The sequence below is a fragment of the Hipposideros armiger genome, unplaced genomic scaffold (genome assembly GCF_001890085.2).
Source record: "Hipposideros armiger isolate ML-2016 unplaced genomic scaffold, ASM189008v1 scaffold_1154, whole genome shotgun sequence".
Taxonomy (NCBI): Eukaryota; Metazoa; Chordata; class Mammalia; order Chiroptera; family Hipposideridae; genus Hipposideros; species Hipposideros armiger.
In genome coordinates, this window is record NW_017732504.1 from 66,736 (window position 1) to 87,577 (window position 20,842).

The 20,842-nt window shown below is 38.5% G+C and overlaps 1 protein-coding gene and 1 long non-coding RNA gene across 10 annotated transcripts in view; one reads left to right on the forward strand and one right to left on the reverse strand.

Annotated features, from left to right (window-relative positions):
- The window catches only part of LOC109376575 (zinc finger protein 420), a 124,083-nt gene that overhangs the window by 57,712 nt on the left and 45,529 nt on the right, over nt 1-20,842 (forward strand). For 2 of the 9 annotated variants that reach the window (XM_019632587.1, XM_019632583.1), the window contains exons 1-2: nt 12,375-12,417; nt 13,895-13,944. The exons of 1 other annotated variant lie outside the window; for it this stretch is intronic. The gene's annotated coding sequence lies outside the window, so the exon portion shown is untranslated. Of the gene's footprint in view, nt 1-813; nt 918-3,706; nt 5,086-12,133; nt 12,418-13,894; nt 13,945-20,842 lie in introns of those variants that run through there. 6 more of the 9 variants (XM_019632584.1, XM_019632591.1, XM_019632582.1 and 3 more) reach the window with 6 other exon arrangements.
- LOC109376582 (uncharacterized) lies at nt 71-2,910 on the reverse strand. Its single transcript, XR_002122751.1, has 3 exons — nt 1,647-2,910; nt 415-531; nt 71-107 (listed from the first exon to the last, which is right to left on the reverse strand). It is a non-coding gene; the product is annotated as an uncharacterized LOC109376582 (long non-coding RNA).

A 20,842-nucleotide genomic window follows, 5' to 3' on the forward strand; every position in this document is an offset into this window, starting at 1 on the left:
AGTGTCACTGGCCCTCATATGTGGGATCCGAACCAGGGCCCTCTGGCATCCCAAGCGAGTTCTTAACCATCGCGCCACTCGGCCGGCCCATGAGTGTCTCTTTTAACCTTGAAATTATAGCATACATTTAAAAATTAATGACAATGCAAATTTATATAATACTTTTAATGTTCTCACATGATCTATTTTAGGCAACATGAGTTAAATAGGTCCATCTTAGCAATGGAGTAAGGCTTTCAAGTACAATTTTTGTACTGTATGATTTAAATATTTCAAGATTTCTTCCTAAATGCTGCACTGTATAACTACAGAAAACAAGTGTCCTTTGTCAGGTAGCTTAGGTTTTGTGTGTGAGTGAAAGATTTCCTGGAAAATTCTGACTGAAACAAGTAGGAAGTTTATCTTCTCACATACTAGGATGTCTAGCCGTTGTACTGCAGGATATTCTAGGAAGTCATCAAAGACCCAGCCTCCTCTCTAGTCCTCTGTGCCCCCATTATCTCACAGCTCTTATTGTCACAGTGACCACCGCTGTAAGACAAGAAGGGAGAAAGGTTAGGGGCAACCTCCCTTATTAGGGGTGGCCTTTTACTCCCTCCATCCAGTCTGATGTACCCACCTTTGTCGGCCTACTTCTACCTCTGATGAAGACACCCCATTCCTTATTTTACTGCCCTTCATCTCCGGTGATCACTGTATTTCTGTATTTTCTTTTGTCCTTCTGCTTCTTGCATTCTGTTATTTCTCCAAGTCCACCATTTCATTCCTCTAGTTTGCCCTCATTTTTCTCCTCCCCTGTCTTTTCCCCTTTAGTCTGTTTCTGTCCTCAACCTGGGCATTCATGAGTATGGAATGAAGATGTCACTTGCCTGGAAGAACAGTTCCATTGGAGGCATCAGGAATATAAATACACCCCGGTAAGCACAGCCAGTGGGATGTGATTTGTGCAGTGTCACCAAACAGGTACATGTCACCTCCCCAGAGCATGGGTTGGGCTCCCCAAGGTGGTGAGGACAAAGTGGAGGACTAGGGAGGGGCAAGGGCTGACCTGAGAGGACACAGGGCGGGGCTCTTAGGAGCGGGACATGCTTTCCAGATTTCTGGGGGCTACAATTGGAGCACCAGGGCCAGGCTGGGGATGAGGATGTTGTGCAAAAGAACCCACCTCCCATCTGAAGACTATCCAACGCAATTGGGGGAGGGGGAAGAATAAGGAATGAACAGTTTCAAGCAGGAAAATGATGTGGCACATGGTGCCTACCTGGAACAAGGGATGAAAGTTAGGAACCTAACTCGAAGCAACTCTAATCCTTAATGAATGTGGGTCTCGGGCCCAACCAGGAGCCACCAGGCCTCTGAACATCTCCTGATGATGCTGGGACTCACCACGGGCAGGACGAGCAGATGAAGGGGTTTTAAATATTATAATATGGAAATCAGATTCTTTTTTTTTTAGTTTGTTGTTGCTGCTAGTTGTGACTAATTTGTTTGGGGCTTTTTCCAAACTGATTTTGCAAAGACTGTCTTTATTATCATGCGTGGTCAATGTAGTCTGTCTTCCATTAGCTAAATACTGATATTGTGGCTTGACAGATTTCATTATATGCCCAGAGGCAAAATAAAAAGAGTAAAAGAAAATAAATTACCTTCTCAGTATTTGCAGATTGGTTCTGAGCTGACACTGCTTTAATGCTTAGCCATGCCATTTACCACTATGTCTTCACCTTCACGTTCTGTTTGCAGAAGAGAAGACAGCTTATAGATTTCTCAGATACTTTTATTCCCTGGTATATGTGGGCTGTTTTAAAATCCCTTGTTTCACACACATCTTTTTTGTCCACCTCTCCCCGTGCGTTTGGTCTTTCTGTTGCTTATCCCATTATCTTCTGTCCTAGTCCGCTGTGGCCATTATTTTTTCTTTTAAATGCTGTGTAGTTCTCACTGAAGTTTGCCAGTGAGAAAGACCTGTGTGGAATTTAGAAGGCAGGAGTGAAGCAGAAAATGTCAATTTCGGGAGAACCCAGTGACCAAATAAAGACTTTGCAAACCTTCCCACAAGCTCTAACACATTTAACGCATCGAGGAGCAGTAACTTCTCAGACATATCCATGATCTTTGGCTTCTCCATCCAACCTGGACCTTCAGGATATAGTTGCCAGTGACTATCTCTATGATCCACCAGCCTTTCATACAGTTCCCTGTTTGGATTTCTCCCAAATTATTGCCTTAATTTATATAATTCTTACTCTAAAATCATTGTATGTATAAGTTTTCCTGACCAAACACAGATTGTTACAATCCCTCACCACACTATTATTTCTATGTTTTCAAAACCTAAGAATCTCAACCAGCATGACCGTATTGGTTCCATGGTCGATTGGTCCTCCTATCATTTCATCTCAATGAAAGAGTGATTTTAATTATATTTCTAAATCTCATGCTTAAAAATACTGAATAGACGAGACAACTGGATATCAACATGGGAAAATATTAAGTTGAACCCCTAACTCACACCTTATACAAAAGGTAATTCAAAGCATATCAAAGAATTTAATGCAAGACCTATAACTATAAAATACTTAGAAGAAAACATAGGTATAAATCTTCCTAACGTTTGGTTAGTCAATGGTTTATGTATTACACCAAAAGCATGAGCAAGCCCTCCCCTAAATAAAGTTTCATCAAAACTTGTGTATCACAGGGCACTGTCAAGAAAGTGAAAAGATAATGCACAAAATAGGAGAAAATATTTGCAAGTAATACACCTTATAAGGGTGTTATATCCAGCATATGTAAAGAGTTCTTTAAATAAACGGACAAATAAGATAACTTAAGTTAAAACATGCACAGTAAATGAATAGGTATTTTTGAAAACAAGATATACCAATGCCTAACAAATAAATGAAAAGATGGTCAGCATCATTAGTCATTAGGGAATGCAAATCAGAATCACAATGAAATACCACTTTATATCTGCTGGGATAGCTATAATAAAAAAGATGGAAAATAATAAGCTTTTGATGTCGTTTGAGGCAAATCATGACGTCGGGACCAAGACCATTTGTGCACCACATTACTGTAAACAATCCACTTCTAATTACCAGTTATCAGTCACTTAAAAAAAAGGACAGTTTTCCTCACGTTTAATGAGCATATTGCAGATGTTTATACGCTCCGTCAAATGAACTTCTTTGAGTTCATACGGAACCCAAATATTGAGCTTGCTTACGTATTCCAGCTTCTTCAGGTGGTCATGAACGCTTGAATGATGGATGTTCAACGTTTCTGCAATCTCTCATGTCGTGTAACGTGGGTTTGACTCAATCAATGCCTTTATTTTGCTGTCATCAACTTCGGTGGGCCTCCTTGACTGAGGAGCATCATTGTGATCAAAATTACCAGCACAGAATTTTGTGAACTATCGTTGGCACAGATGTTCTCATAGAGCATTGTCACTGTAAACTTTATGCAACTTTTCACAAGCTTGATGCATGTTCTTCCCTTTATGAAAGGAAAACAGTAAAATATGGCAAAAATGCACAGTTTGGTCTTCCATCTTTAACTTGTTGTAAAATCTCCAAAACTCAGCAAAACCGCTCAATTTCTTTTTAGAATGAACCAATAACTGTCAGCTGTCATATGGCGTAGCAATAACATAGATGCGAATGACTCTAGTACTTCCAAAAATGAACTAGTGCCATCTGTTGCAAAAATACGTCATGACTTTTCTGACAACCCAAGAGAAGCAAGATGTTTGTCTCCTGAGCTGCAATTAGAAACTATCCATGGCTGTTGTGATTTGACCATAAACTGGGGAATCAATGAATGGGGAATCAAACAGTGGCCTCCAATCTGCCCTCTACCACCTCCATCATTCCCAGCTTCAACCCACCTCTCCCAACACCTGGACTCCCCTCCCCCAAATACATCCTCCAGCTTCTACTTCTGTGAGCTGAAGCCATCTACTAAACCTTCAGTCAGCCCTCACCTCTGCTGAATGCTTTTCAGACTTTTGTATTGTACCCAAAACTCCCTCTTGTCACTTTTTTGACATTGGACCCTATGTGACCACTATTCCAGGGACTCCAACCCTCCACACCTTCCATCATCCCTGCAAACCAGGTCATTCAGTCCCTTCCCTTTCTTCTGTTCCTAGTTTACATATTTCAGCCCATTCCCCTGTCCTCTGTGCCCCACATCATCAAATTCCCAGCTTCAACTGTCAAGCATTCTCAACTCCTCCATGAACCCAATCCACAGCTCACAAGGATTATTATCAGCCCTATAATCCCTGACCTTTCTCCTGGGCTCCTTGACTCACTCATGCCCACTGTCCTCCCCAGCTCTCCCTTGTGCCTATTTTGACTCCCTCTTTTTGCTCATTATCTCCTCCATGCTTCATCTCTTCCCACACTTTCTATCTGCCTTGGGCCATACTATATTTCCAGCACCTGCCTGCCACACAACATCCCCCTTCCTCCTCTCTTACCATGTTTTTAACCCCTCATAGACATTAAGTCTTCTGGGAGTTTTACTAACCACAGACCTTCAACATTTTGACCCCAAACTCCCTATCCACACTATCTTCTCCATTTCTGTGAAACCCACACCCCTATTTCCCTAGGACCAATATGGCCAGATTTTTAACTTCCCTGCACACTTTGCCCCGTTGAACCCTCAAATCTGTGCACTTTAACCCCTCTGCCACATTTAACACTTTTTTTCTTTATCCCTCTGCCTATTTCTTTCCATTCTCCCATTCCCCAGGCTTTCTTCACCATGACCTTATCCATATAGTCCCTTTCCCTGTGCCCTCACTCTCACTGTACTCTCTCACACACCCATGCACTGCCTGTCCCCCGAACACTCCAACTTTCTTACCATACATGCTGACCTATGGTGGCAATGCTCAAAGCAATTTTTAAGGTTGTGTATTTTGAATATTGTCCTTATGGGTTGTTGCAGGGTTGGAAGGATTACAAATCATGGGAAGGACCCCCATTTCTAGCATCCAGAGGTCAGAAGACACAACTACTCTTCTGTATATGAATAGCAGCAAAACACACACACACATACAGTGACTGTGTAAATTGATTTTATGAGAGTGAATATGTCTGTGTGAATCTGTCGTGATTGCTTATGATAATGAGTGTGTTTGTATGTGCTTGTATGCATGAAAGTTTGTAAATTTGCACTGAAATTGTGTGAGTATGTGACTGTATATGTATATAATAATTATGTGAGTATATGTGAGTGTGTCAGTGTGCATGCACATGTGTTTGCATCTGCACATAAGTGTAAATGAGTGCATGTTCATGTAAGGTTTGGGTTGCCCACTGTACGACTCTAGCCCCTGACTTGAAAATTGGCAGTTGTATAGTGAGCCTGCATCAAATGTGGATTGGTTTGTAGGGAAAACCAAAGGATCAGTTTCACTCCTAATTTCTGTTTCTTAATTACCAAAGCAACAAGTGCTCATTACTGATAATTCAGCAACCAATAAATAAGTAAGAAAAAATGTAGAGAACTGTGGTAACCACTGGATTCTCCTGAATTAAGTAATGAAGCATTGGCTCACAGATATTTACAAGAATGGTAGAATCTGTTTATTGAGCCATCTGATCTGAGTGCTTTTATTTGTAAGATTCTTCTAGAACCTTCTCTATGTATATTATTTTGTCTAATTTGTCTAATGCTTATCATTGATAAAGGTAAGTAATGTAAAGTATGTTTTCCTATTAACTGGCATTGAATTAAGCAAATGAGGCTAAATTAATTAACTTTGATTTGTGCAAATCATTTCTATAGGGAGTTATTTACATCGTGTTCTGTTTATTTGTATGTGTTTGAATATTCTTCCCAAGTTATTTTCTCTCATTCCATTTCTCTACTAATGCCTTAAATGATGATTCAGCTTGGTGGTCTGAAGATTAGGAAAGCACTAGTTTTGGAGCAGAAAAACTTCCCAGTGAAGTGGAGAATCCAGAGAGACACAGACTCACAGCCAATCCCTCATGTGTTAGACCTAAGCATTTCCTTTCCTGCTCTCCTCTATGTGAGACCTTGTCTGCCTCCAGAGATCAAGGAAAAGAAAAAGCCTCTCTCAAACACTTAATAGTCTCATGAGGGGTGCTGGCTAGAAATTTGTAGATGTTCTTAGTAATTAACAACTGAGAGAAAGCTTTTCGGAAATATTCTCAGCTCCCAAGCCTGTCACTGGCAGTGTTGCTACAGATGAAATGATCATTGTAGTTCTGAGAGGAGGGGAGGTCACGGAATTATAACCCATATCTCAGGGTCTGGCTGTGGGCTCCCTTCCACATGTGCTGGCAATATTGACCTTCACACCAAGCCCACCATCCTGGTAGTGGGAAGGATTCATGTGAGTAGTTTCTTTTTCAGTTTAAGAGGTAGAGTGTGTGAGAGAAAGGCCCTATTAAGAATCTGGCTAAGTGATCAGAAAAAGGCAATCCTCTGTGTATTAACCTGTTTCAGTGCCAGTGCTGCACAGGAAGGAGGAAGAATTCTGATGCATGAATTGAGCTAGTAAAGGGAGATGGGGTCCTATACCTACGCCAATCCCTGATGGCTCCTAATGTGATTTAGTGTAATCCTAATGACAGTATTTATTGTGGTTTAATCCAAGTGATAACGAAAACTGATCTTTAAGGTGCTTAAGGATGTAGTTATAAAATCAGTTTGCTGTTCAGTCTACTTTATAGGAATCACAGACTGAATTTTCAGGACTACTAGAGGCGCACTTCTAATACCTCCATGCTTGTAATAAAGAGCAGGATGACCTACAGGAGTCATCTGATCCTGTGCAGAAATTGTATCTACTAGTAATTGCTTGAATAGATTGGTTTTCTTTACCTCTGGGTGTTTAAGCAATTAATGAAACACTAATTGTGACTCTACTGAAACCATCCATAGATTGTTGATTATAGAGAGGGTATTTGTACTTCTAAAGTTAGGAAATAAGCAGTTAAGGATCAGTTAGCATAATTATGAGATTAAGACAGCAGCTGTCAGTCTCATATTATGTTTCCATGCTTTCAAAAAATATTCTAATATCAATCCAAAAATCTAGTATTTCAATTTATAAAGTGCACAAGAACGCATGCCTTGCAGATTCCATTTTGCGTATATCTTGTATGTATGTATGTCAATATCATTCACAAATCTTTTTTTTTTTTTAATTGGGGAATTTGGGGAGGGTAACAGCATTGGGAAATCAGGGTAGCGGAACAGACAAGTTGCTGTTCTTTTGTTCTTCAGTCTAGTTGTGGAAGACGTCGCTTCACTGGCCCATGTTGGTATTATCATTGTGCTCTTCCTGGGTGAGGCAGTCGCTCGCCGGCCATTGTATGGCCACTCTCGGCAGCTCACAGCAGCTCACGAAAGTTCATGCCAGCTGCTGGCCAGCCCCATTGCAGCCTATGCCGTCGCCGGCGACTCACGGCATCCCAGCTCCAGGTTGAGCTGTTGTTCACCACCTTAGCTGTAGAGGGCATAGCGTCACTGGCCCTCATGTGGGACCCGAACTGAGGCACTGCTGCTCAGAGCTGGCGTCCTAAGCAAACTGCTAACCAATGCGCCACTCGGCCGGCCCAGTGATATTTTTTCTTTATAGGTCAGACTTTACTTAGAGTGGAAACTGCAGCCACTGAACTGGGAAACCTAAATGCAATGGGAGTAATTGGATCTAGGAGCGTCATGGGCTGTTAATGACCATGTGGGTGGTTCCCAATTTGCAACTATTATGAATAATACTGGTATGTAAATTCTGTTGGGTTGTTGGAAAAGTCATGAAGTATTTTTTCTGTTTTTCGTTGCAAAAATGCGTCATGACTTTTCCAACTACCCAGTAGAACATGTTTTGATGACACACAGATTTCTGTTGACTATACAGAAAATAGAGGAATTATTGGGTCATAGGCTTACATCTCTTCAGTTTAGGAGATATTGCCAAATAGGCTTGGGAAATGTTTGTACCAATTTTCCCACCTACCAGCAGCATATGATTCTTGGTTTACAGGAAAGTATATGTGTAGGGGACTGTTGATCATTTGAAGGCCTTGAATTAAGTAAGTAGCATTGGCTTATCAGTTATAGGAGTGGTAAAATCTACCTGTTAAACCAGCTCATCCTGCTGTTTTATTTGGAAGAGACATTTTTTAGAAACTTGTCTCTTTCTTCTGGATATTGTTCTGTTCTGCTTCCTATCATTGTTGGGGGTTGATATGGGTAAAGTATTTTTTCCCACTAAATTTCCATATAAATTGACATTGACTTGAGCAAATGAGTGCAATGATATCTATGGACATTACTGACACCATGTTTTTTTCTGTTACTTGTCCCTCCTTTTAATCCTTCTCAGATATTTTTGTTTTTTAAAGGTTTTATTGGGGACTTGGGGAAGGGGAACAATCAAGTTGTTGTCCTTCAGTCTTAGTTGTGGGGGGCGCAGCTAGCTCAGCTCCAAGTCCAGTCACCATCTGGCCGCCCGTCAGCAGCTCACAGCTGCTCAGCTCAAGGTGCCATGTTCAATCTTAGCTGCGGGTGGGCACAGCCCGCCATCCCATGAGGGAGTCGAACCGGAAACCTTGTTGTTAGGAGCATGTGATCTCACCAGCTGAGTCATCCTGCCACCTGTTGGAAGCTCAGTGGCAGCTCAGCTCGGGCACAGTTCACTGGCCCATGTGGGAATTGAACCAGCGACGCTGTTGCTCAGAGCTTGCACTCTTAACCAAGTGAGCCACTCGGCAGGCCCAGATTACTTCTTGATTCACAAAGAAAAAAAGGTAACTTTTATCATGGGGAAATCAGGTGCGCACACTACTTGAACCAAAGTGATCAAATTTAGTATCACCAGTAATGGATCAAACTTAAATTACATACTTCTTGATATGATACAATAGGAAGAACACACCACCATCGACAGTATTCTTGCCAAATATATTTAAACTTAACCTAGTCATGACAAAACAAATACAGAATTTTAGACATTTTTACAAGATAAACATTCTAGACTCTTCAACTCTTCAAAAATATCATCATGAAACACAAAAACAGGTAAAAGGAACACTGCTTTACAGTAAAGAAACAAAATAAATACCCTCTCTCCATCATGTGAATAAACAGTGAGATGGTGGCCATCTGTAAACCAGGAAGGAGCTCTCACCAGGAACCAAATCTGCCTGTACATTGGTCTAGGTCTTCTCAGCCTCTCAAACTATGAGAAATAAATGTTTGTTGTGTGTTTTTTTTTTAAGATAGGTCCATCCAATGCAATGTGTGATTTTGATTTGAAATGTGGATCAATTTTTTAAATGGACCTATAGGACATTTAGGGAATAACTGGGGCAATTTAAATATGGATTATATCACAGATGATATTATAAATCAGTGTTAAATTTCTTATGTGTATTCATGACATTGATGTTATACAGGAGAACTCTGTTCTTAGAGATGCAAGTTAAATTATTTAGTGACGAAGTATATGATGTCTACAGCTTACTCATAAATGTTGAGCAAAAAACAAACAAAATATGTAAATAGGTGTAGACAGAGGTTAAGCAAGTGGTGCAAAATGTTGAAAACTGGTGAGTCTAGATGAGGGATATACAGTATACATCATTATACTATTCTTTTAGTTTTCTTGTAACTTTAGATTTTTTCAAAATAAAAACAGGACAAATAATTATAAAAATAACAGAATGTCTCAAATACTTTCCCAGGATTACTAATTGAATGCCTCACTCATATATACTGGTATAAACCCAATCTATTGGAAGAAAATCAAAATCATTTGCCAATATTGACCAAGAGTCAAAAGAAAATGATCCAGTACCAGGAAGGAACATACTCACCAATGCTGTTCACAGGCATCCACTCCAAGAGGACCGAATCCAGTTGCTAGACTGAAAAGATAACTAATCCTTAAAGGTCTGCAAGATCAAAATGGGTCATAAGGACATAAATCTGAAACTGCCAGTTGAAAAACAAGGCACCTGAGGCCTATAAAAAATTATTGCTTGAGTATTCCTTTCTCTCTGCAGTCTTCAAAAGGGGCATGTTTTTCTGGATTTTGTCTGCTTCTACAGCATTTGGGTCTTTTGGCTCTTTTTCTTGCTTCAGAATCTCCAATCTCCATTCTCTTTTGAATTTTAAAATTTAAATTTAAATACATGAGTAGTATGTTTTCCTTGTAAAGAAAAAAAGAGATTATCAGTAATGCTTAAAGTTCCCTTTGACACTTCTCTCTCCTGACCGTAAGCCCTCTCTTCTCACCGCAAAGGTTGCCATTGACAGAGTTTAGCATGTGTCCCTCCATAAAAGATATACTATTTTTTAATTAAATATATTACATGGTATGCTAAAAAAAAACACAACCCTCCTCAGCTCCTGCAGTCTGTATTTCTAATGGTCTTGACCTTTTGGGGTCAAAGTACCTCTTTGAGAATCTGATAAAACTGCCTATACTTTCTCTAAAACAAACAAAAAAATTCACATTATATCTACACATACAAAATGTCACGAGTTTAATATACAATAAGAATCCCATCATGGAATCTATTAATCTCAGGTTAACAATTCCTGCTTTCCACTTTTAAACAACAGCCTCCTTTTTCTTGCAAGCAGTTATCACAACTATCCAAAAGCCAAGAGATAACCCAGAATCAAACACTCATAGAAGTGACTTGAGATCAATGCATGTCATCTAATTTGAAATCAGAATGTGTCACCTCTAAAAAAAAACCCCAATCTACATACCTCATGCATACTCTAACACAATTCTTGCTCCACTTTGATACCCACTCTAAGTCAGTGCAATTTGACTATTTTTATTGCACATAGCTACACAGGATCATGCACACAGGTTCATTCATTCAACAAACCTGGTCACCAAATTTGCTATTCCAGTCACATTACTGGGAAGAGATCAAAGTATTTGGTATAAGGTCCTGAAAGTTGGAGCAAGTTTTATTCATTTTATTCCCCCTGGAGGAGTGGTGGGATTATCTTCTTGTGCTGAAAGTTCAAAAGTTTGTAATTATTTTTATTTTTAAAAAGCCATGAGATCTTAAAGTAAGTGAAGACAAGTTCAGGCTTACCAACAAACCATACTGCCTTAAGTTCCTTCCTCTCTGTGAGCCAACGTTTGCTTATCAGAAAATGGGGAAAAGGGTTTGACCTAGAATTCAGGAAATCTGAATAATGCTGGAATCTGCTAAAATTCACTCTTCTTATGCATAAACTTATTTTACTATTTTATTAGATGGCCTCTCAAACTTACCCAATAATGTCTTCCTAATAGTAGAAAAGAATGGATGTTCATTGTGGGGGACTGTGGCTGAGGAAAAAACAGTAACCCTAGAACTAACTGGCTTTGAAATCGTCTTTCTTAAAACAAAAACTATGTTTATTTTGCATTCTTTCCCATAATATATGTATTTGCTCCAATAGAAAAATCCTTTATTTTCCAGATAAATTTTAACCTTTTCCAGATCACCAAATTAGTGTTCGAGGAATAACTTGACCGGCCATCTTTTTTCATAGTCACACACATGCTCGAATTCCTGCAGACACTGTGAAATACAGGCGCGAGAAAAGCACATTTATATAGACAAATCATCACCAGTCACGCAACCGCACTCAATCATGGACGCAAAACAAATAAACCACAACAGGAGAGGTCCTTACTCTGTCAGACAATGCCACAGTTATAAAAATGCCATTACCGTGCAACTTCCAGTTCGGACCACCCCACACCCAACAGCGCGTACAATCACACACAGGCAGAAATACTACAATACACCCGGCCACTAAGAGACTCAGTCCGCCGGACAACATCTCGCGTTGTCTCACGTACGTTCACACACCAGAGGGCCTGGTGAGGCACACAAAGGGTTTCTTGCCAGTCCGAGGATCCGGCCGGTCCCCGCCCAGCTCCTGTCCTGCACCTGCCCAGCCAGCTAGTCCTACCTGCTCCTGATCGGACCCACTCAGCAGTTCGCGGTATCGGCTCCAATCTCCCCGGCAGCGCGCAACCTACGCCTGCGTACTGAGCGCTGACGGGTGCTCCTAGAAATCTCCGGCGCGGCCCTTGGGGCTAGCGGGTTCTAGCAGCGGGGGTCCACGAAACCCACCCAGGATTGGTGGGCTGTGTTTGCCAGCGCCTTGGCCGGCCAGCCACAGCCTTCCCGGCGTTGGACTACATTTCCCAGAGCCACCGGGTTCTTAAACGCGGCTTCATTTCCGTTCGCGCGATTTGGGGGCCTTGCGTGAGGAGACGTGAGGAGAGCGCGGTATCTGTGGAAGAGCTCGGACCGGCTCCGGTGGGGCCCGCGAACACGAAATCGGCCTGGACCCCGGGTGCCAGACGCTGGACCCTGAACTGTACCTTCTGTCGAGGTGGGCAGAAGTGCTCGGAGGAAGCGTCCCTGGAACTAACTGCGTTTGCGGCCGTGTCTTCGGATTTGTGTTGTGCGGCAAGCCTGACGAGTGTTGGTGAATGAGCGTGTGCGACTGTGGTGTGTTTAAGCGTTCGTGTGAGAGTGAGTTGCTCTGAGGGTTTGATGATACTGCTGTGCCAGTGTGTTTGTGACCGCGTGGTTACTGACTGGGAATGTGCTTTTGTGATTGTGTGTTTACCGCGTGTATGACTGGGGTTGCTTGTGACTGTGAGGTGTGCTACGGTGCTGTTGTGACAGGGTGTTTGGATGTTCTTGTGTCACTTTGAGGTTGTGTATTTGCCTGTGTATCGTGTGTATTTCTGGGGCTTGCCTGTTGACTGAGGTGTTATGAGTGTTGCTGTGACAGGGTGTTTGAGACTGCTTGTTTCCTTGACCCAGTACTTGGTTGTGGTTTTCTGATTGTGACTATCTGATTGGGACTGTGTGTGTGTGCCGTTTTCATTGACTGTGAAGAGAGTAAAAGTGCTGCTGTGAAAGGGTGTTTTTGGCTGTGTGTGGACCTGACTGTGCTTGGATATGCTTGGGTGGGGTTATGTGTATGCTCTGTGTATGACTGGATTTTGTTTAAGACTAGGCGTTATGACAATGTAGCTTTCACGTGGTGATTGTGACTCTGGCTGTGTGACTGGAAATGTGATTGGGTGACTTAAGTTGTCATTTGTATATTTTATAGTCTGTGCCCATATGGGAATTGAGTGTGGTAGAGAGGTAAAATTGTTTTGGTACTTACTGGGTTCATTCTGGGGCTGAGTTTACCCATGTGGCTTTGTCCTACCTGGAGGAATTGACTTCTTTCTCTTCTGACTAGTGACTACCCTCCCTTCTTCCAGAATTCACACACGGCCTGTATTGATTGCTTTATTTCTGTATCCATCCTTAGTTCACCCAGGGATTGTAGTAGGTTCCCTACTGCTTTCTGGTAACCTCTCACCTTAAGGGTATTGGGTACAAGAAGTGACAGGAAGGAAGAAATTTGAGCTCATGAATGAAGACTACATGAGTTATTTCTAAGCCACAGACCTGGTCTTGAGCTGAGAATTTCAGAACTGATAGCACCTTAAAGACAGGCCACTTGTAAATGTAATGGGGTTTCTGGAATGGAAATACTTTCAGAAAAATGTGTTGTAGGAGGCAAGCCACACAATTCAGAACCTGTAGCAGTCCACTGCAGGACTCTGTCTTTAGTGGACAGTTTTGAATCTAAAAATAAATTCTAGCCCTAGACTGTTGTGATCTTGGTACTTCTTTCTGATACACAAAGGCGGAACTGCTCTAGTCTCCTTCTGACCTCCCTCTATGTTAAATGAGGGTTAGGTTGGGGGCATGGGGAGACAGAAGAGGATGTGTTCTATTTTAGAATATACCCTAAGAAAGGCCTACTATCTCTTAATTCCATTTTCTTTTCCTGAGAGTAGAGCCCAGAGGAGGAAAAATGGCTGTTACACCTTTAAAAGCAAAGTCCAAGGTGAGTAGGTGTTTCCCCTTTGTTTCCTGAAATGCCTTTGTTTTTTTCAGGACATAGGAGTCTTTGTTTTCTTTTTGAAGTTTCCTATCTAAGCCTTTTTAAATAATGGAGGGGCAAGGCAATTTTCTGTAGATTGGGAGCAAGGAATATGTGCAGTTAGTTGTGATAGATAGGTCTTCCCAATAGTGTTTAAATTGAAGAAGAATGGATTTGAGATTTATAAATTTAAAAAGGAGATAATCTTGTGTTATTTCTGACACAGCAGCATTCTGTTGTTTTAACTTTTTAAATTTTTTTAAATTAAAGTTTATTGGGGTGACAATTGTTAATAAAGTTACATAGGTTTCAAGTGTACAGTTCTGTAGTACATCATCTCTATATCATGTGTTCACCACCCAGAACTTTTTAAAATTTATCAAACGTACACAAAAGTATAATGAGCCATCATATGCCCAGCTTAAAGATTATCACTTGCCAATCTTATTTCATTTATTCTGCCTTCAGTTTAAAATCCTTTCTTTTTTCTTTAAAATTTTTTTCAATTACATTTGACATTGAATATTATTTTATATTAGTTTCAGGTGTACAGCATAGTGGTTAGACATTTATATAATTTACAAAGTGATTCTCCCATAAGTCCAGTACTCATTTAGCACCATACATAGTTATTGCAATATTATTTCAAAATCCTTTCTAAATTACCTTTCAATTTCTTCTTTGATTTATGGGTTATTAGAAATACTTTATTTAGTTTTCAAATACTTTGAAGATCTTCCAGATAGCTTTCTGTCACTGATTTCTAATTTCATTCCATTGTATTCAAAGAATATACTTTATATGACTTGAATTCTTTTAAATTTATTAAGATGTGTTTTATGACTGACAATGTGTGGTCTATGTTAGTAAATGTTTGGTGTGCACTTCAAATGACTGTATTCTGCTGTTGTTGGGTGGAGTATTCTATAAATGTCAGCTACTTAGGTAGGTTGATAGTGTTCTGTACCTTTGATGATTTTCTGTCTTTTGGATTTATCTCTTTCTCCTCATAGTTTCTATAAGTTTCTGTGTCATGTATTTTGAAGCTCTGTTATTAGGTACATAAATGCTTTAGATTATATGTTCTAATAGTGGATTGACCCCTTTAATCATTATGAAATGGTATTCTTTATCCCAGTAATACTCTTTGCTCTGAAAATCTACTTTTCTTGATAGTTAATGAAGCCACTCCAGCTGTCTTTTCATTAGTGTTACCATGATACGTCTTTTTCTATCCTTTTACTTTTAACCTATTTGGTTTTTTTTGTTTGTTTGTTTTTGGTTTTTTTTTAAGATTTTTTTTTATTGGGGAATTGGGGAAGGGGAACAGACAAGTTGCTGTCCTTTTGTTCTTTAGTCTAGTTGTGGAAGATGTCGCTTCACTGGCCCATGTTAGTATTATGACCATTGTGCTCTTCCCGGGTGAGGCAGTCGGCCACCAGCCATTGGACGACCATACATGGCTGCTCACAGCAGCTCTCACCGGCTGCTGGCTGCTAACGCTGGCTGCCGGGCACTCACGGTAGCTCATGACAGCCCACTGCAGCGGGGGCTGCAGCCTCTGCCGTCACCGGCCACTCAGGGCAGCCCAGCTTCAGGTCGAGCTGCTGTTCACAATCATACCTGTAGAGAGCACAGTGTTATTAGCCCATGTGAGACCCGAACCGGCTGCCCTCCTGCTCAGAGATCACGCTCCCAAGCCAACTCTTAACCAACTGAGCCACTCGGCCAGCCCTACTTTTAACCTATTTGTGTTCTGATAGTCCAAGTGCATTTCTTGTTGGCAGCATTTAGTTGGATCTTGTGTTTTTATCCAGTTTGAAAATACCTCTTTTAATTGGAGTATTTATACCATTTATATTTATCATGATCATTGATATGGTGTGAGTCAAGTCCATCATCTTGCCATTTGTTTTATATTTGTCCCATCTTTCCTTTATTCCTTTTTCCTTCTTTTCTCATTTTGGATTGAGAGAGTTTCAAAATAACAATACCAATATTTTTACTAACCATATAAATACAGAAAAACAATCAAGACTTCCTGAGTTCAATATGATATAACCCAGTAGGACCTATAATCAAATCACTGTGTTTTTAAAGTCACCTAAAATAACACTTCTCATATAGTTAAGCCACCAACTTGAGAGACGGTTAGGCTCATTTATCTCATCTTGCGTCTGCTTTTAGAGAAAATTTTTCCCGGCTTTGATTTTAATTTTATTTTAAAATTACTTAAAATATTTACATATTTCAAAAATCAAAACTACAGAACAAGGTGAATTCAGAGAAGTCTGGTGTCCAATCCTGTCCCCTCCACTCTGTTTCCTTCTTTCCTCTCTATATAACTACCTGTAATTATCTTTGGTTTATTCTTCTATTTTTCTTTTAAGTAATATATATGTTTATGTGTGTGTGTATATATTTGTGTATATCTATATATATGTGTGTGTATATATGTGTGTGTGTGTGTGTGTGTGTGTGTGTGTGTATATATATATATATAAAATTGTCTCCATTCTTAATTAAAAGGGAGGATTCTATGTCTACTGTTCTGCACCTTCATTTTTTTTTCCTCTCACATTTAATATATCCCACAGATCATTCTGTAGCAGGCTGTACACATCTTCCACATCGTTTTTTATAGCTACATTTTGTGTGAGTTTAATAGTTTATTTAGCCAGTCTCCTATGGGTGGGCATTTGTTTTTTTTCTCAGTATTTTGCCATTACATAATGGAGCAATCAGAAACTGTATATATGGCTTCTATTTGTAGAGGTTTATCTTTGGGGCAATATTCTAGAAGTGGCCTACTTTTAGTTTTTTTAATGCTTTTGACATAAGTTCTACCTGATTTACAACTCTGAGTAATAATAAAATTGGTACATTTCCTCACTTTTCACCCTTCCTATCTCTTTCTCCACTATCCAATTTTTTTAAAAAGTCTTAGAGTTTATACTATTAAATATTCTTTTTTCTATGAACTTATTGAGAATTTATTTTTTTTAACCATTGCATGTTCTTGTTTTAAATTCCAGGAAGCTATTACTTTGTTGTTTTCCGATATCAACATAGTACATGTTTGTTGACACAATTTAAAAAATACAAAAAGAAACAAACAAGGAAGAAAATAACAATTACTCAAAAACCCTCCCTTGGAATGAAATATGGTTCATATTTGGAATCTACCCTTAAAGTCTTTTTATAAACTTACAGTGGAAATATTCAAACTTATCCAAAACTGAAGTGTAGTGTAATGTATGTATCCTCATGTACCCTAATCATCTCTCAGCTTCAATGAATATCAGTTTATGGCTACACATGTTTTATCTATAGCTAAATATTTTAATGTGTATCTATCTATGTTATAGATTAAAACAGTTTTGTCTATAGCTTCACTATTCCCCCCTAACCCCCACTCCCTAAAAAAACCATGGATTATCTTGAAATAAAATCCAGTTACATAATTTCATCTACAAATATTTTAACATGTGTTTCTACAAGAGAAATAAAAACAACTTTTTATTTTAAAAAAATAACGACAATATCATCACTACTAAAAAAAAACTCAAAAAAACTTTCTTAATGTCATGAAATAGCCAGTGTACAAATTTTCCCTATTGTCCATAAATATTTTTTTTATGGTTTGTTAGAATCAATTTCCAAACAGTGTGTTTAGTGTAATAGTGTGATACATTTCTTAAATCTTTCTCTTTCTCTCTTCTTACAGTTCCAAAAACAGTTTTCTTGCAGTTACCCATGATCTGGATTTTGTTGATTGCATATATGTGGTGTCATTTAACATGTTCCTCTAACCCTGTATTTCTTGTAAACTGGTATTTAGTTCAGGTTCACGTCTTTTTGTGTGTGTGTTTTGCTTGTTTGTTTTGCACTAATCCTTCATACATAATGATGTATATATCTGTGAAGTGGTACCTAATATTTCATTGTTTTCCATTATGTGATGTTAGGAGCTATTGATCATCTTTACTTGGAATCCATTATTTTATCAGGAGTTCCAAAATGATATTCTGATTCTATCATTTCTTCAATATTTATGAGCTGGGGTACTTCTTCCAAAGTTTATCATGTGTTTTTCCTTTTAAGTTATCATTATGAACTTGTGGATTTAAAGATATTTTATATTTTTCAGTCCATAGCAGTTATTGTTCTTAATACTCAAATTGTCCATCTATGGCCAGTGGGGCCATCTCTATACTTCCTCTGATTTGGCTCCTTGTGGGTTCTTTTTGACATGACCCCAGTAATCTTTGGTAGGTTCCAAACTTTCTGGTGTGAAAAGAAGTTCTAGGCTCATCTTGTACATTTTCCTCTCCCAAACATGAAATCAGCCTCTTCTCTATGGAGCCTTGGTTCCTTTTAATGGGAAGTGGTTTGAAGAAGCCACAATTAGAATAATAGGAATTCTCATTGCTTCTAGATGTTATTGTTTGTAGGCCTTTAACAGAGCTGGTTAGATACACATTTTTTAGAAAGAGAAAAATAAAATTTGAATTTATACTGGTATTTCCAATTGAATTTAAAGATTATAGAGTTTTTCTTGATTTTTTAAAATTTGTATTTTTTTGTACTCTGAAAATTTTTATTCCTAATAACATTAAGATAACTACTTGCTTTAGTCTCATTGATATATGTATATGTGTACTGAATCATTTCAGAATATAAAAATTATATATATATATATATGTATATGTTAGACTAACAATTCCAGTATTATTAATAATAGTATAATTACTGAAAAACAGTTTTTAGTTATTTTGCCTGTATGTTATATTTTACTAGGAATCTAATGTCAAATGATTGTATTTTAAAGTCGAAGTAATCACTTCCCTTTTTTTATTTACCCTGTTAGTAGTATTATGAACAGATAAGTGTTTGCTTTTGGTTATTAGGGATTATTAAATTTTTTGATTCATTTTTGTTTATATAAAACATACTCGTGGTTCCAAAGTGAAATGGATTCAGTTTGATACTTTATATGTTTTTTGCATGGCTGTGTTCATGAGAGATATTGAACTATAATTTTTTTCTTGGAATATTTTTGTCAGGTCTTGGCATCATGGTTATTTGACTTCAAAATGTAGAAGAGAGTGTTTTCTTCTTTTTCTATTTTCTGAAAAAGTTTGGGAAAGAATAGTATTATATCTGCCTTAAATGTTGGTAGGACTTACTGGTGAAACCATCTGGACTTTGGGAGTAGGGTGTTTGTTTTACTAAAAATTAACTTTCTTTAATATCTTTGGGGCAACTTATGTTTTCTGTTTCTTGTGTGACTTTTGGTAATTTGTGTCATAAGAAATTTATCCACATTATTCAAATTGTCAAATTTATTGGCACAGAATTATATTATCCTTTTAATGCCTGTAAGATCTGTAGTTCATTCTCTGTATTGGTAATTTTGTTTTCCTTCATAGACTTGCTAGGAGCTTATCAATTATTGTCATCCCTTGGTATCCTGTAAGATTGGTTCCTGGGCCCCCTGAGGTGACCAAAATCTGCAGAAGCTCAAGTGTCTTAATAAAACGGCGTAGTATTTGCATTTGAACAATGAACAACTTCCTGTATACTTTAAATCATCTCTAGATTACAATAAATCTTCACTTAATGTTGTCAATAGGTTCTTGCAACTATGGCGAAATAATGTATAATGAAACCAATTTAACTAAAGGCTGGCTGATATAAACAAGAGTCAAGTTCCTATGGCATCTCATCAGTGTTAAAAAAAAGTAAAGCTATTGAACGAAAAGTTATTTGAGGACCTACTGTGATTATACCTAATACAATGTAAATGTTATATAAATAATTGTTATAATGTATCATTTAGAAAAGAATGACAAGAAAAAAACTCTGTGTATGTGCAGTGCAGACACAACTACTGTAGGCCTAACCTAATAGTACATGTCAGCAAAAATGTAACATTTTTCTTTTTTTTCAAATATTTTTGATCCACAGTTGGTTGAACCCACAGATGAAAAAAACCTGTGGTATACGGAGGGCCAACTGTATATTAATCTTTTGAAAGAACCAATTTTTGACTTTGTTGATACTCTCTATTGAAATCCATTTTATATTGTGAATTTTGTGTTTATTTTTATTATTTCTTCTTACTTTGGGCTTCATTTGTTCTTTTTTTTTTTTCCAGCTCCTTAAGGTGGGAGTCTAAATCATTGATGTTACAGCTTCCTGTTTTTCTATTTTAAACATTTAAAGCTATAACTTTTTCTTTAAATACTGCTTTTACTACAGCCTACAAAATTTGATGAGTTGTGTTTACATAGTCATTCAATTCAACATATTTTCTAATGTCTTTTGTGGTTTCTTCTGATAGGTTATTTAGAAGTGTGTTTAATTTGCAAATATTCAGAGATTCTTCTAGACCTCTTATTATCATTGGTTTCTAATTAAATAATTTGTAGACAAAACTCAGCAAATATATTTTGTATTATTTAATTTTAAAATATTTTTGATACTTGTTTCCTCCCCACATCAAATTTAGTGCATAGCCAATGCATTGTAGTCTCCTAAGGAGTTGCAGTCAAGGACTCAGGCCCCCCTGGCCAGCCATGCTCATGCATATCTGCATTTCTAGCCCAGCTCCCTCCATTAGGTTATCTCTTTATCGGGCACCTCTGTCAAGAATTCCTTATTAATGGTAGGGGGAAAACTTGACACTTTTTCTTCACTTGGTACTCAGTACTTTTCTATTCCTAGCCCTTCCCCCATCTTCCTCTCAGTGGTCCTGATCTGTAAAATGGGAGGAGCCTTCATTTGGTATTCCCTTGGCAGTGAGATGATTCCCCACGTCAGATCCATCTGACCCTCTGTAGGTGCTGTTCCATGGGGG